At 45.2% G+C, this 16,795-nt stretch overlaps 1 protein-coding gene and 1 pseudogene across 2 annotated transcripts in view; one reads left to right on the top strand and one right to left on the bottom strand.

The window, feature by feature from the left end:
- Window positions 1-16,795, top strand: part of SPRY4 (sprouty RTK signaling antagonist 4) — a 67,448-nt gene that overhangs the window by 31,302 nt on the left and 19,351 nt on the right. The window lies entirely within an intron of this gene.
- On the bottom strand, window positions 14,660-14,959 carry LOC308491511 (enhancer of rudimentary homolog; annotated as a pseudogene). The gene has a single exon. The product of its transcript is annotated as an enhancer of rudimentary homolog (transcript).

Below are 16,795 nucleotides of genomic sequence, written 5' to 3'. Positions count from 1 at the left end.
TTCGAGATGAGGAAAAGGAGATTCAGAGAGGTTAAACCATCTGCCCAAAATCCCATGGCTGGTAAGATTTGAACTCACAGCCCATTCTCCTGACCACCGCCTTGCCTGTCTGGGTGAGAGGTGAGGAGTAAGAGTGTGTGGGAAAGGCGAGGCTGGTGGCCAGTGGAAGGGACCTGCAGACAAATATCAGGAGGTTTGTACCTCCCCGAGCCCTGGTCGAGCCCAGTGTCACGGTCCCTTGATAGTCTTTGCCTTTTCTTGTGCTGTGTCCCCTCCTAGAACGCCCTTCCCCTTCTTGTGGTCTCTTGAAAGCTGACCCACACACCCCCAAAGGCCACCCCCTTTCCTGACCTCCCAGGTTGTTGCCTCCAAGCCTCAAGCCAGCATTTGAAGGCAGGGTCAGAATCTGGACCTGTCACCTCTTAGCTGGGCCAATTGGGCTAGTCTCTGCCTCAGTTTCCTCATCTGTCATAAGGATATCATAGAAACTACTTCACCAGAGTTCTGTCAAAACTAAAGGAAACAAGAAATACGCATGTGCTCTAAAAATGAAAGTGATGGTTTTATGTGACCAGTGGCTTCTTGTTAATTTTATCATACTGTCCCACTAGATTATGAGATTATGAACGGACGTTATTTTGACCTCTCGTCTATCCCTCAGTGGCAGACTCCGCAGAGGGCCTGTTATGCGGAGGCTTCCACTTCTGGTGTCTTGCTGGGGAAAGGCCCTAGGAAGCTCCCCAATGCCCACCAGCCCTTTCCTGCGTCTGGCCTGGCCTGGCCTCTGGCTTCTGAGGCAGCTGCAGCCCCGTAGAATTCACCTCCTTCCTGTGTAACCCATTTCAGGGTTAGCCAGCCAGGAGGTCATAAAATGCAAAGAGGAAGTGGGAGCATCCCACAATTGTAGGAACCTGGACTCCAAGGGAAGTAACCTGTCTGCTGGTCTATCTGCCTTTGGGGAAGTGGGCCATAAATCCCCACTAAGGGGTGGTGAAAGGATGCCAAGCTATTTATAAAAAGTCTGGGGCTTTTGAACTGTTTAAAGAGGCACTAGCCTTCTCTCAGGTAATTGTAGTTTGGTATTAGGGGCTCAGATGCTTCGGCAAACAAAGCCACAGTGGCCCGCTGGGAGAGTGAGGTGGAGAGTGCGTGCTCTGGGGAAGCCCAGGAGCTCAGGGACAGGCCTGGCCAGTCCGTTCCTTCCCCACCCCCACCCCGTGCTGCCCTGCGTCCCTGACCCAGGCTGGTCACTGAGCGTGCCTAAGGACTGCTCGCTTCCTTCTAGAGTAAGAGAAGCAGCCAGGAGTCATGATAAGTGCTCCTCCAGGTTTGCATAAAATGCTGTGTGACCTGGCACTTGCTGTTTCTTCCCCCTTGAGTATTCTCCCCACCAATCCCTTCTTAAATGTCACCTGCCCTGAGAGCGCATCGCTGACTATGCTTACATCTTTCATTGTATTCGTTGACTTTATTTTTTTCAAGCACTTTCAAACATCTGGGAGTCGGGCTTCACAGCCATGTGTCCCTGCTAGACCCTCACCACCAGCATTCTGCTGGGTGCAGGCTCCCTAAATACCTGTTGCCTGCATGCTGGAATTAATGTAAGAATCACACAGAGGAGGGAACCAAGACTCTGTTGGGGGAGTAGCTTGGACTGTGAAAGGCTTCAGAGAAGTGACATCTGAGTGTACCCTGCAGGAAGAGCAGCCCCAAAGTGCAGGCCAGGTGGGGACTGCCTGCAGTGTTTCAGAGAGCAAGAGCCACGCGGTGTGGCCAGAGTACAGGGGCAGGAGCAAGGCGATAAAGGAGGGTTGCAAGTAGGTCATAAAGGCTCTGAAAGTTGAGCTACAAATAACTTCAATTAGAAAAAAACTACATTGTGCCGGGGGTTTTGGAGGGAGGGAGAGAGGGGTGAAGAGGGACAGCACAGAGGACTTGTAGGGCAGTGAAACTATTCTGTGCAGTACTGTGATGATGGGTATATGTGTTATCTATCTGTCAAATACCATAGAATGTACGACAGAGTGAACCCTAATGTAAACCATGGACTTTAGTTAATATGTCGATACTGGCTCGTCAGTTGTAACCAACCGTATTACACGTGTGAATAATAGGGGAACTTGGGGGAGAAAGGGATAAGAAGGGAACTCTGTACTTTCTGCTCATTTTTCTGTAAATCTAAAACTGCTTTAAAAATAAAGTCTATTCACTTCAAAAAAAAACCAAACTACATGTCCATCAATAGGCCTTTGATTTAAAACACTGTGCTAGAACAACACAGTGGAGTACTATGCAGCCATGAAAATTGTGAACTGCTATGAAACAATCTCCAAGACAAAAGTAAAGCTGCTCAGTGAGGATGGCATGACCCACTTATGTAATTACTCATGAGTGTCATTGGCTGGCTAGACTGGCTCTGGGACCACAGCTGAGGTGGTGTGGTATCACTCGCCTCTGGGAAGAATTTTCACTTTCATTTTTTAAAATTTAAATTGTGTACCTTATATTCGAGTAACTCCTACTCAGAAATGACATCAAGTTTAAAATTTATCTATACATTTAAAAACCTTTTGTCCTTTAGGTCTAGCTTATAAGTATAGCGGAAAAGAAAAATCCAGTGAACAGTTCCTGTCTTCCAGGAGTGGATGGTCCCCTAACAGTTCTTATACTTATGGTGATTAATTAGTTATTCGCAAGTATTTGCTAATACTTAAAGTATAAAATTCTTGAAAGTATGGGTAGTATCTCTCATAATATACTGCTGTATCTCTAGTGCCTACTGAAAGATACTTTAATAACTATATTGAGCAGCTTAAATTCAGCCTCTCCCTGATTGCCCCATGAAAATATCTCCTAAATGTTAATGTCTGCCTAATTTTCTTTCTTTGATTCATTCAGCAAACACTTATGGAGTGCCTACTTTCAGATACTACACAATGCTATCTTGCCGTACAGTCTTTTGCTCATACTTCTTTCCTCCTCCGTTTAAACACTGGTTAGGTGCAGGGGTTATATATTTTCTTTGTATCTCCCTGTACAACCTAGAAAGTTATGTTGTCCATAGTACCTGCCCAATATGTATCTGTTGCATGAGTGAATTAATTAATTCAATTCATGTTCTAACCAAATGTGTTAATATAAATAACTATCATAGATGTGAACATTGATTTCCCATTCAATCCTCACAGCAAGGGCCTGAGATCAGCACCATTTTGCAGATGAGGAAACTGAGGCTGGAAACATTCAGTGACTTGCTCAGAGTTACACAACTAGTGAGAAGTGGAGCCTGGATCCTCCCAGGCTGGCCTACCTTTGGGAACAGGAATAGTGTGGGGGAGGCGCCATGTTACTTTCCTGTCTAGGCTCCAAGCCACATTTTTGAGGTAGCCTTGAGGGTCACACAATGAGTGGGAAATGGCTCTGCTGGTCCCGCAGGCAACACTGAAGGACCTACTGAGCCCCCACTGTGGACAGTAGCAGGAATGAATTGTTAAAGGGTGCCTTTAATGACAAACATCATTTAATAACACTGGTTCAGTCTAAGCACCAGCAAAGACTGTACCACACAAATGGGTGACACGAGTAATCAAAGTGGGCTGCCAGCACCCAGGAGGCAGTGTTCCCACTGGAAGGGCAGGTGGGGAGCAGAGAAGAAGGGGACAGGAAGACACAGGAATGGCCAGGCAAAGGCCCCCTTTCATTCCAGAGATAATATCATCAAAGAATCCATCCCAGAAACCATCCCAGCCTGGTCAGAGAGGGGGCAGGGGTGGACCAGGCTGTGGTCAGAGCAACCAGAGGTCCTCAAAGAGGATTGTGACACGAGGACCGTGGAATAAAGCTAAATCCCTGACCCCAATGTCTAATGAAATGAAAAATAATGTTTTGTAAAAAAAAGAAAACAAAAGCCAACAAACAATAATTCACCAGGAACAACCAGAAAACCTTTCATGTGCAGGTATGCTTGTAGGCAAACACAGGTAACTGCGACAAGCGTGATTCTTTGACTTACGTGCCAGCACTGCATGAAGCACTTTGCGTCTTTCTTCCTAGGCTATCCAACAGCTGATGAGCAAGATGGAGACAGGAAACAGGTTCTGGCCCAGGTCTCACAGCTGGGAAGTGGAGGAGCAGGTGTTCACACAGCTCCACCTCACCCCAGCACAGGCCTCAGACCCCTAGACTCTCCGAGGTTCTCCATTGCCAGACGCCCTGCCAAACACTCACCATGAGTTAGCTCATTTAATCCTTGTCTAGTGTTATCAGGGCCGGGACTAGCATGGAGTGTCTTTATCTTAACTAAAAACAGGATCAGTTATCCCGATTTTTCCTTTTGCCTTAGGCTCCAATGTGGCTCAGTATGGCCCTTCTTTATTTAAATTCTTAATATTTCATTCATCATGGTTTGTTTTGTGGTGGGGTTTTTTTGCACTGATTTTAACTCTTTAAACATACTGCATTTCATTATTGTTTATCTTGATCACTGAGTTTTTGGGGGGGTATCCCTTAAATTTTGTGCTCAAGGCGACTGCCTTTCCCACCTCGCCTTGGTCTTGGCCCTGAATTACACCCACTTTTCAGATAAGGAAACTGAAACATGAGGGATGGGTTATGTTATTTGTCTTGGTTATAGTGCTGGAAGGTGCTAAAACAGAAACGAACCCAGGCAGTCCAGAGCTCATTGTCTGAAATTTCTATGTTCTGTTCTCAGGGATGTGTCTTGTACTCAGGGTATTTTTACCTCAGATCTGATTCTCCTGCCCTTCAGTCTGCGGTTTTCAGGCATCAGCCCCATCTTCTCTGATCCAATCTAGTCTTTCATCCCCCCCAGGACCCTGCCATAAAGCCTATGCGTCCTTCCAAACCATCCCCCACCCAAATGCCTCCCTGGAACTCTTCCTGACTTCCTGAGTCTCCCAAACCGGATGTGGCTTCTCCCATCCTCTGTATGAAAGGCCCTCTGTGTGTATCTTCTCTTCCGCACGTACTCTGCCCTCTGCTGCAGTCCGTCATGTCTCGACTTGTCTTACCCATCTTCCCAGGCAACGCTTCCTCTCTATCATCAACTTCTTGAGGGAGAAACTGCAAGAGGAAGCAGGTTTCATCCTCCTCATGTTTAAATGCCTTCAGTGCCTAGCCTAGTGCTTTCTTCATAATTATCACTTAGGGGAAATATCTCTAAATTCCATGGTAACGGTGGTTAGGAGAGCAGACTCTGCATCCAGGCCCACTGCACTCAAATTCTAACTCTGCCACTTATTAACTGTGTCACTGGACAAATTACTCAACCTGCCGGTTTCCTCAACTGCAAAATGGAGGTAATACTGACAGCTTAACGAAAGTTTCTAGTAGACTTCAAGATTCACAGTGGGCCAGCCCGGTGGCTCAGGCGGTTAGAGCTCCATGCTCCTAACTCCGAAGGCTGCCGGTTCGATTCCCACATGGGCCAGTGGGCTCTCAACCACAAGGTTGCCGGTTCAACTCCTCAAGTCCAGCAAAGGATGGTAGAATCCACCCTCTGCAACTAAGATTGAACTGCATTATGGAAACCAGGGTCAACCTGTCCTGACAAAATAATGGTGGAGCTTAGAACGTACAGCATGGGGAAGTCATGAAGGGATATGAACAGATAACCAAACGACAAAGAGCAAGGCGAAGAGAGCACCTCCTTAGGGCTGAGGAGCCAGGGAACCTTCCTGTCCTTTCAGACAAAAGAGCCAGTGGGAATGCAGGCACATCCTCCCCTTCTAGCTCCAGGTGCTAGTTTCTTCGTGGGGTGAGGCTAGGGGGAGGGGACATTGGGCAAACCAAAGGGAGAGCTATAGGGTTGCCCCCTCCTCGGCAAGCAGGGGCATTTGGTCAAGTGGCAGGAAGGAAGGTCTATTAGAAGGCCATAAAGGGGGCAAGCCTCCTGACCCAAGGGCCTCGGTCATGTCGTGGCCGAAGGGCCAGGCTCAGGGCGAACAAAGGGACCTTCCTTGGCAGGAAGCTGACAAGAGGTTTGATTGCCTCATTTTTTTCCCACCTCTCACTGGTCTGATGGCCCCTCTGCCTCACTGAGCTGCAAGCTCCTTCCTCTCCACAAAACAAGGGGGTTTCAACGATGGATGAAAAGAAATCTCCCTACTACAGAAGACTCTGGAAATAAAAAGAGTTATCTCCCTGGGGTGACTTGAGGCGGGCCAAAAGGCCACCTCCATTTGGTGCCTGAAATTCCCACCCTTCACTACCACCTGGGTCCCAAACCCTGGGAGGTGTCATTGTCACCTATTAACATCTTAAGTAAGTTTTAATGTTCTGGGAGGGGCCGCAGAGGCCGGGCTGGGAACGCTGAGGCCTGGGGGCTCGGGACCAAATCTCCCTGCGGGTGGGCGGGGAGAAAGGAAGGAGGTCTTAGCCTGAAGGGGACTCAGGAGTTGAGAAGACAAACGCAGCCTATTTCACAGTTTCCCAAGCACATCCTGTCTCCATGAGACTTCCTCAGGCCCCCGTGTGTGTTGGCTTCTCTGCCAAGAGCGGGCCAGCTGAAGATCACCACTCACCGTAAACCACTACCACCTCCTTTCCTTGGTACCGTGGGCCCAGGCTTCTGAGGAAAACAAAACAAAAGACAGAGCCCGGGAAGACCGTGGGATCTAGTGCTTTGCAGCCTAAACACCCCACTATGACATCAGAATTGACATCTTTACTCCCACCAAACCAGTCTCGTGCTTCCCAGGGGGCCTCAGGCTGGCCCTCCTCAGAGAAAAGCCCCCAGTTAGAGGGTCCTTTCCAAACAGCCTGTGGGAAGGATGGGGCTGGTGGGTCCTAGAGTGGTCAGCTCTGCCCTCAATCACTCAGCTGCTGGCTGCTGGGGGCCCGAGAGGTCCAGGCCAGCTTGGGCAACACTGGCATTCTGGCTGTGCTGCTGACTAGCTGTGTGACCCCGGGCAAGTTACTCAATCACTCTGGGCCTCCATTCCCTCCAAAATAAAACGGGGTGATAATAGCAGCTACCTCACAAGATTTCTGAGAGCATGAACTGCTTCCTACCCTTACGATGGAAACCAAAACACCCAATCCAGCCTAGGAAGCCCAGCAGGCCCTGGGCTACCTGCTTGCTTGCCCATCATTGCAGGCTGCTCTGTCTCTCCTGCTCACTCTCTCGATGTGTGGTCTTATCTTAGGTCCTTAGCACGTTGAACCATTCCACTCAGCACCCAGTGTACCAGCTTCCTGGAAAACCTCTTCCCTTGAGTGACTCCTTCCAGTTTTAACTGAAATGTTCCTGCCTTGACCCCCACCCCTATCCAAATCAGGCCCCTGTTTTAATCTCCGGTCACACACTCTTCTGTCCCTTCATAGCACATGGCACTGTGCGGCCTCAGCCACTGGTTTGGGTGTTTGTGTGTTTCAGGTCAGCTGCTCTCACGACACCGGAAACACTCAGAGGACGGAGGCTCCTGTCTTACTCACTGTGGCCTCAGTGCCCAGCACATACCTGGTGCTCAAAGAAATCTTGGTTGATTGAAAAAAAAAACAAAAAACATGACATGTTGCAGGTAGAATGCCAGGCACTGTTCTGGACACTTACGAGCACCAGCCTGGCTGCTCGGAGCCTGCTGATCCAAGACCCTTTGGGGAGAAAATGAAGATGAGGAGCCACTCCCTGCAAGCCACTTACAGAGGAGCCAGAAAGGCACTCTTGACATCAACAGGGGACAGTAAGGGACAGTACTGCATTAAATGTGCCATGGTGTGTGTAATTGCCTCAGAAGCTCACAGAGAAAAGGAGCTAATGAGTACAGAGAAAAAGTGTATCAGAAGAAAACAGAACCAAAGCAGATAGAAAAGTGGCCCTGAAACAGCAAAGGAAAGCAGGATAGAATTTCAGGTGGGAGGAAAATCATCCTTCCACCAGCTACCACTTTAGAGCAGTCATCGTCCTGGCCATTGTCACAGAGCCAAGATCCAATTCAGCATTTACAATGGGCCAGGTACTATGCCTAGCCTTTTACAGAATGATTTCATCTTTGAAACAACCCAGAGAAAGTTCTTTTATTATCAGCACTTTACAGGTAAGGAAGTTAAGGTTTGCCCTAGAGCTCATAAGTAGAAGATCTGAGACTCAGACACAGGTCACTCACAGACTGAGGGGGGCCAGGTGAAGGCTGGGACAGCCAGGCAGCTGCATTTACAGTGGATGGAACAATAAAACTGGAGTCGTATGACAGTAAACCAGGAGTGGGGTGATGCACTAAAAGCTGGCATAGGGATGGCATACCTGGCCCATTACGTACAGCAGGAAGGGAGTACTGTTTCAGAGTTGACAAGCTGAGCCCATGGGCTGGGGAGGCCGCGGTGAACTTGGAGAGGAAGGGTGGATAGATGCAGAAGAGACTTTACAGAAGGAAAGACGGGCTGGAAGCGGACTGGCTATAAGTATGGGGTGTTACAGGTATCGTTTGAAGAGTACTGTCAGGTTTTAAGCCAAAGCATAACATGGGTCCCATCCTGTCAACAGTACTTAAGGAGTTTCTTTTAGGAATCTGCTCCAGAGCTTAGGAACCACCTATTTCCCCCCACTCCCCAGATATCCTTCCCTGGGTCTGGTGGTGCACCTTCCCACCTCCACGTTCAGTAACATCATGTTGGTTGCTTGAAATCAGCCACAGAGGAAATACTTACACCATGGAAATCAAGAAATGCTACAAATAAATCCGTGCTTTTATTTCCCTGGAGAGCTGGTTCTCACATATCTACCAGCACACACCTGTCTGGATCCAAATTAAATTTCTCTCACCGCCCATGAAGAATAATTTCTTTTTGCTATGAATGAAGAGGAAAGAGGAAAGATGAGTAGACTCAAAAAAAGGGTGCCATGGAGCCCCGTATAAGCAAGGTCACCTCTTGAGATACAGGAAGTCACAATAGCTACCATTATCCGAAGACCAGGGCTGTGCCAGAATCTGGACTAAGGATGCTACTGGCAATTTCTCATCTAATCATCCCAACAGTGCTGTAAGGTAGGTCCTACTGTCATACCCCCCTTACACATGAGACACTGAGGCTCGGAGACGTTAGGTCACATGTGCACAGTCACTGGCGCAGTAAATGACAGAGCTTGATACAATCCCAGTCTGTCTGCCCCAACATCCCTTATACCTGACATGGAGGCTGTTTCTCTTCAGGACACTTTCACAGCCTTCTCTCCTCACCAGTGCTTCTTTTCCTACTAGTACTGACCTCCACCTTGGCTACTCAGTTGGGGGGGGTCCTCACCTGCAAACACCACAAACCAATTTTGATGGTTTTAGCAGAAAAGGGATTTATTTAGAGGTTACTCGGTGGTGCACAAAATTGCTAGAAAGAAAGAATCAAGCTTGGAAAACAAGCAGGGATCGAGGGAGACCAGGCACCCACCGGGTGAGGACACCAGAAATGGCACTACACCACTGGACACTGGCACCAGCTTTGCTGCTGTTGGAAAGTGGATGTAGTTACCACTGTTGGGAATGAATTCTCTTTTCCTGCTTCCTGGCATCGCTTATCTGGATTAAGAGCCCCAGTGGGAGCTTGTGATTGGCTGAGCACCAATCACTTGGTTCCACCCTAACCTTCAGGGTGGCGGGGTGGGCTTCTGAGGCTGGGAGGTCGATCCCTCCGTCAGAACTCCTACAGTGGGGGGTCCCCAAGCATAGGAGGGGGTTCAGATGCTGGGTTGCCTCAGGGAGCTCTATCCTTTCACACACTGGTTTTCCCTAACTCCTTGGGGGCTCAGTATGGGCAGCCAGTTTCTTTGTGCTTCTTGGAGACATATGGAATATCACACATCACTTTTCTTATCCTGCTCCCTATATTTCTTTCTTCGCCATAACTTAGGACACATTCAGTTACAAAGGATAGGAAAACCCAGCTCAAACAATAAAGAGAATGTATGAGAATGTATCTGGTTTAGCTACTGATGTAGCTAAAAAAGTCATGAAAGTATTTGCCTTCAGGCAAAGTTTAAGCCAGCATTTCGCGTGATATCATAAAGGACTTCATTTCTTTCTGTCTCTGCTCTGCCTCCCCCAGTGTCAGTTTCATCCTCCCATAGTAACCAAATAGTCACCACCGTTTTAAAGTATATGCCTTTCCATCTCCCATTCTAGAAGATTTTTCTAGTGGCTCTGACATAGGTGGAGACTCCTTCTCTGCTTTTGGCTTGAACTGGGGACGTACGCCCCTCTCTAAACAAGGATCATGGTCGTAGAACGAGATACACCGATTGATTCAGGAATCAGAATCCAACCCTGGAGCGAGGCTTGGAGGCCAATCTGCCCGATTCTGAGCACAGGCATGAAGGACCGGCCCGAAGGAGACTAGCTGGCTGTTATCAGGGGACTGTTAGCAGAATGGATGCTGCAGCCACACCAGAAAATGCCCACCGTATTGGCACTGAGTCCTACACTGTTCCCATGACAGCTCTGGGACTGCATTTATCTCCCTGTAAGCACATCAGAAAGGCGTAAGCACTTGGTAACAATAACTATGTCTTATTCATTCCTGTTCTCTGATTCTAGCACATAGTGTGTCTGTCTAATGAACAAAAAAGTGTTCAGTAAGTAAGAACAAAAATTCTAAGTGCAAGGATTCTATAAGAGATTCATAAACCACTGAGCACCATGCCTAGGGAGGGGGCTTTAGATCTGTCCCAGATGAGGACTGGTCCTATCACCGCTGCCAGGCACAGTTCTTCCCTGAGCTTTGCGTGGGGTGGTGCCAACTGTCAGTGGCTGGTGGGTTATTTGAGGTGTTGTCAACCTCCCAGGAATCTCTGTGGGCTCAGTGCCCTGAGCTGCACTTCCAATCCAAAGGTGATGGCGTGAGTCACCAAGGTGGGTGTGGGGGCTGGGGGTATCAGTACTGGCTTTACTGAACAATGCCCCTCTGTGAAAATCCCTATTCATTGAGCATGACTCACTCTGTCTTTTTAAAACAGGTTTCCGGTCTCTTTTGGGTCTCTGGGGCTTCATGGCACAGGCTCTGAAGCAAAATATTATAATGATAATAAGAGAGACAGAGAGAGGGAGGGAGAGAGAAAGAGAGAGAGAGAACAGGAGAGAAAAACTTATGAACATGAATAGCTTCTCTTCTTTCCTCGGGCTCAAATGTATTAAAAATTCAGATCTCCAAATAACCTCAAAGTTACCCAAATTAGGCCCTCATTTCAGGATGGTGCAGATATTAACCCAACTACATCATTATCCTCAAAGCATTTTTACCTCAAGATTTATTTATTTAGAGAATAAGCAGCTCAAAGCCCTCAGGGACATCTGAGCTATATTTTCTAGAAAGGTTTTTACCTTGTAACCAAACCATCCCATGCTCCGTCCTTTTTCTTTTTCTTTTTACTAGATAGTATTTTTTAGAGCAGTTTTAGGTTCATAGAAAAACTGAGCAGCAAGTACAGAGAATTTCCATTAGCTCTATTCCCTCTCTCCTACATTATTTCCCTGTTATCAACAGTTTGTATTACTGTGGTGCATTTGTTATAGTTGATGAACCAATAGTAATGCATGATTATTAACTAAAGTCCATAGCTTATATTAGGGTTCACTGTTTGTGTTGTACATTCTCTGGGTTTTGACAAAGGTATAATGTCACACATCTACCATTACAATTCATACAGAATAGTTTCACTGTCCTAAAAATCCCCTGTGCTCCACCTGTGCTCATCCCTCTCTCTCCCCCTAAAACCTTGGTAACCACTGACTGATCTTGTACTGTTTCCCTAGTTTTGCCTTTTCCAGAATGTCACATAGTTGGAATCATATATGACTGGCTTCTTTTCCTGAGTAATATGCATTTCAATTTCCTCCGTATCTTTTCATGGCTGGATAGCTCATGTCTTTGCAGCACTGAATAATATTCCATTGTCTGGATGTACCACAGTTTATTTATCCATTCACCCACTGTGGGACATCTTCCAAGTTTGGGCAATTATGAATAAATCTGCTCTAAACACCCATGTGCAGGTTTTTGTGTGGACATGTTTTCAACTCATTTGGATAAATACCAAGGAGCACAATTACTGCATCATATGGTAAGAGTATATTTAGCTTAAGAAACTGGCAAACTGTCTTTCAGATGGCTATCGCATTTTGGATTCCCACCAGCAATGAATGAGAGTTCCTGTTGTTCTGCATCCCAGCCATCTATGCTGCTTCCTAGAAAGGTTGTATCTGGCAACCAATCCACCCTATGCCCCCATCCTATTTTTTATTAACAATAACAACAAAAAGCAAGATGAGTAGTTTTAAATGTCTAACTTTAGGGGTAATTTGTTACGCAGCATTAGGTAACTGATACAAGAGCCATACATTAGCCATAAGCCATCAGCCAGAACCAACCTGCCGGGCATGTAAGTCAGCCATGTTGGATCCTCCAACCTTGGTCAAGCCTTCAGATGACTGCAGTCCTAGCTGACATGTGACTGCCATTGCGTAAGTGACCCCAAATATACACTGCCCAGCCAAGACCTCCCTGAATTCCTGGCCTACAGAAACCACTTACTTCCTAGACTTCATCATTACTCAATGGTAGTTCAGGATGCTTATGTTCTTCTCAGTAGAATTAGAGATTAAAAAGGAACAACCCTGTGTGCTAATCTTAGCTTGTTGCTTGTTGGCTACACCTCAGTAGAAAAGGACCATCACTGTTTGGTGCCTCAGTTTCCTAAGTTAGAAAATAGAATAGCACTACCAACTCTGCCTACCTGTCAGGGTTGACATGAGAATAATTGTGACAGTATGTGGAAAGGGTCACTTGTTGAAGAAATTTCAAATGTCATGTTATTGGAGGAGACCAGCGGTGAAAATTTCCAAGTGATTTCTATCTGACTTTGGACCATTATATAGGATTTCTGCTCCTAGCAGAGACACCATCCAAATCCCATGTGGGCTTTCCTTACGCTGAGACTGTGTCCTCTGGGCACACTTCTAATGGCCTGGTGGGAGAGGTCAGCCAAAAACTTAAAATTTGCAACATAATTCACAGTGTGCACAATCTACTTGAACATAACTGTCCTCAACTAAACAAAATGTCTATAATTCTTAACCATCCAGATGGGGTCTGCCTTAGACCAGTAAAAACTAAAATAATAACCATAGTGCTAACAATGTGTTAGGCAGATATGTACAGGGCACTATTCTAGGTACTTTACATGCATTATCTCAATTAATTCTTTCCCAACCTCATGAGTAAATATTATTACTCTTCTTTAATTGATTAGAGAGAGAAAGAGATTTTGACTTCCAGGTAAAGATGGAGGATTGAATACACATAAATGTGTTTGCTCCCATCCAAAATTCCATTATAAAAGTGATGTTTTAAAAAAGCCAAACAATGCCTGGCACGTAGTTCTTGTTCATAAATATTTGTTGAATAAATAAATAAATAAAATAATGACTGAAAAAATTAACAAACCTACAAGGTAAATAAAGTAGACATTGAACTCATACCAATAAAAATTTGGAAGCTGGGATGAATATGAATGGACTTTGCAGACCTGAGAAAGCTGAATCCTAAATTGGCTGTGGAGAAAGCCAAGGAGCAGAGAGATTATAGCTCAGATACCAGCTAAGGACTTGGGATAGGGTGCACTAGCTAAAAACAGGGGACTGGTTAAAAGTTGATTTAAGAACCAGTGGAACCCAGATCTCCTCCCCTACTCCAGTCAGCCATATAACTCCCTCTTCTCCACTTCGGCAGAAGACTGTGCTTTCTTCTCAGGAAAGGGTGGAACAGGCAGGCTCTGGATTAGAGAAAATCCTACAACTGAGGGTGAGGATGCCATGGGAAAACAGGGATCAAGCAGCATTGCCATTCTAAATGCTGAGACCCCCAGCCCTCTTTCCTGCCTTGGTTTCCAGAAAGCTAGCAGCCAGTTGTACTCTCCTGGCAGGAGATTGGAAACCCCTTCTCTAGGGTGTTTGACTAGCCCAAGAGGAAAGATAGAGAATACTAAAATCAGGAGTTTCCCAATGAAGGACCTGGCTAGATTAACATACAGTAAAAATTAGTTAGTAAGCCCCACACACGCAGATTTTCCAATAAATACATTATTATTATTATTATTATTATTATTATTATCATTATTATTATTGAAAGTATAATTAAAGAACATTTATTTGGTTTTCACTAAGACTTTATCTTGAGGACATAACTAAATTCCCCCTACCCCATCGCCACTCCAACTTGAAGAAGGGTTAGTACAGTGAATGTTATAAAGCGGATATGAACAGTTTTTGAAGGACTGGAACCAACATAACTCACAGAGAGCAACTTCCATCTAAATAATTATAAAAGTGTTTAATTGAAAAAAGAAAGGAAGGAAGGAAGGAAGGAAGGAAGGAAGGAAGGAAGGAAGGAAGGAAGGAAGGAAGGAAGGAAGGAAGGAAGGAAGGAAGGAAGGAAAGAAGGAAGGAAGGAAGGAAGGAAGGAAAGAAGGAAGGAAAAGGGCGTGTTGGGAGTTCCAGACTAAATAAGATCCTCACATTTCATCTAATACATTTAATCCTGGCTAGAGTGTACCAAAATGAAAACAGGATTGCTATAATGCAAAACTTCCACTACTGCATGCTGTGTATACCTGTGTTCCAAGCCCATCCCACACCCCTTAATGCTTCCAATACAATTATTTCCCGGCCTGTTGGGCTTGCCGACAAAGGAGCACGTAGGTCTTCTCTTCAATCCAGTCTTTGTTATAAGGCTGGTATGCCTGGGTATCAGTTTGGTAAACAAGGCAGCTGAGGTCAACCAATCATCAATGAAATCAAACAACTGACTGATATCATATGTGATAGAGGGGCTGTTGGGATTCATTCTCTTCAGATGATCTTCGTACACTTTACAAACGCCTCCAGATTCACAGTCAACATTAAGTTCTGCCTTCTGGCCTTGTGGTAGGCTGTACCAGCAAAATGGTGTGAGACATCACACCAAACTCTTTCACTGCAGTCGCTGCCCACCAGTACCTCATTCTTAAATATAAACAAGAGGCATTAGACACTTGAGGAAGGCCAAATGAAAGGTAGAGACCAAAGCAAACATAACAAAGCATTTTGATGGAAATAGAAATAGAACATGAAGAAGAAATCTCTTTTAAAACTATCATTACTAATTATATAGTACATGTAGAAAAAGTGGTACTCAAACATTACTGGTGGCAGTATAAGAATAGCCCATTTGGAAGGCAATCAAGGGTCTAGAAATTTATATGTTTTGATCCAAGAATCCGACTCCTGAGAATTCAAAGGAAATTCTTTAAAAAGCCAAGAGAAAACAAAGATATGAGGATATTCAAAAGTGTTCATAGATCATGTTTATAACAATATAATTTGGAAATACCCTTAGTAACTAACCATGAGGCACAATTAATTGTTGCAAGAAAAAAAAAGTGAAAACTCTGATATCCATTAAATGGAAAAAGCAGAAAAGAAAACCAAATCCCTGCTGCTATTACATCTGAGCCCAAAAGTAAGTCAATAGTGTCCCTGAACAGGCATCAGAAGGGAACATGGAAAGGATGTGTATCTGGACTGGGACTATACATGGCTTTTTGTATGTTTGGAAATTATCTTTAATGCTTTGCAAACATATTTAACTGGAGCTTAGGTTGGGGGATTGAGGCCATTTTATCTTAATTTGCAATTAAAAATAATTTCTAAAGTGAAAATTAAAAATTCAAACATTACAAAAATGTTTGAATACACACCGGCCTCCCCAATAAAAAGATGAGCACTAAAAAAAAAAAAAAAAAAAAAAAAAAAAAAAAAAAGAAAAACTATCATTACTATTTCCAAAATGTTAAGAGATTTTTGCATCCATGAAGAAAGAAGAGTATGCTACTAAAAAGGAATACTCAGAGACTAAAGAAGTCCTCCTGGAAATTACAAATAGCATGAATTAAAATTTCAATGGAATTGTTGAAAGATAAAACTGAGTAACTCTCCTCGAAAGTAAAGTAACAAGACAAAGAGGTGTAAAATAAGAAAGAAATCATAAGAAAAATGAAGGACCTATCCGGGAGGTCAATCTTCAGTGAATAAGGTTTCCAGAAAGAAAGAATAGAGACAACGAAGGATAAGAAATCACTAAGGAAATGAATCAGTCAGGGTTTGAACAGAGAGGCAGAACCACTGACGTGATACAGGATGAGGGATTTGGTACAGGAGTTAGGCCTGTGCCACATGATTACGGAGGTGTTGGAGAAGTCTACGCAGACTGTTGCCTTTGCACCTAGTGTTGAGCCTAAAGTCTCTATAGGCTGGCAGTTGGGAAGAGAAGCTGGACATGGCTAAGAGCAAAGATCAGTGGAACCCAAGAGGGCAAACTGGAACCCATGTCTTTCTCTCACTACCTCCAACCTGAAGCCATGGGAGACCCATAGGAGAATCTGGCACCCTTTTACCACCAGAGAGCTACACACACACACACACACACACACTGGCCAGAGGATGGAGAGGCTAAAGGAACAGATATCGTAGGAACTAATGGGCTGCCCCAAACCAAGAAGGTGAGCTAGCAGACGCCTCAGTGGCTGGTACTGGACACCAACCTTCAAAGCACACATATATGCTGCCGCTTCATTTCTCCCTCCCAGATCTGGTACACACTGTCCTTTGTGGCCAACACTAGCCTGATACCATCCAGAGAAGGGAATTCTGGGAGCCACAGTTCCAGCTTAGCTAACATAGTACAAAGCAACCATAAGAAATAATTCAGTAACATTTATCAGAATGGAAAGACATTTTTAATTAAGAGTCCATAG

This window comes from Rhinolophus hipposideros, assembly GCF_964194185.1.
Source record: "Rhinolophus hipposideros genome assembly, chromosome: 23".
Lineage (NCBI taxonomy): Eukaryota > Metazoa > Chordata > Mammalia > Chiroptera > Rhinolophidae > Rhinolophus > Rhinolophus hipposideros.
The sequence above is the reverse complement of the archived record's forward strand: the minus strand, read 5'-3'. Positions and strand labels throughout refer to the sequence as shown.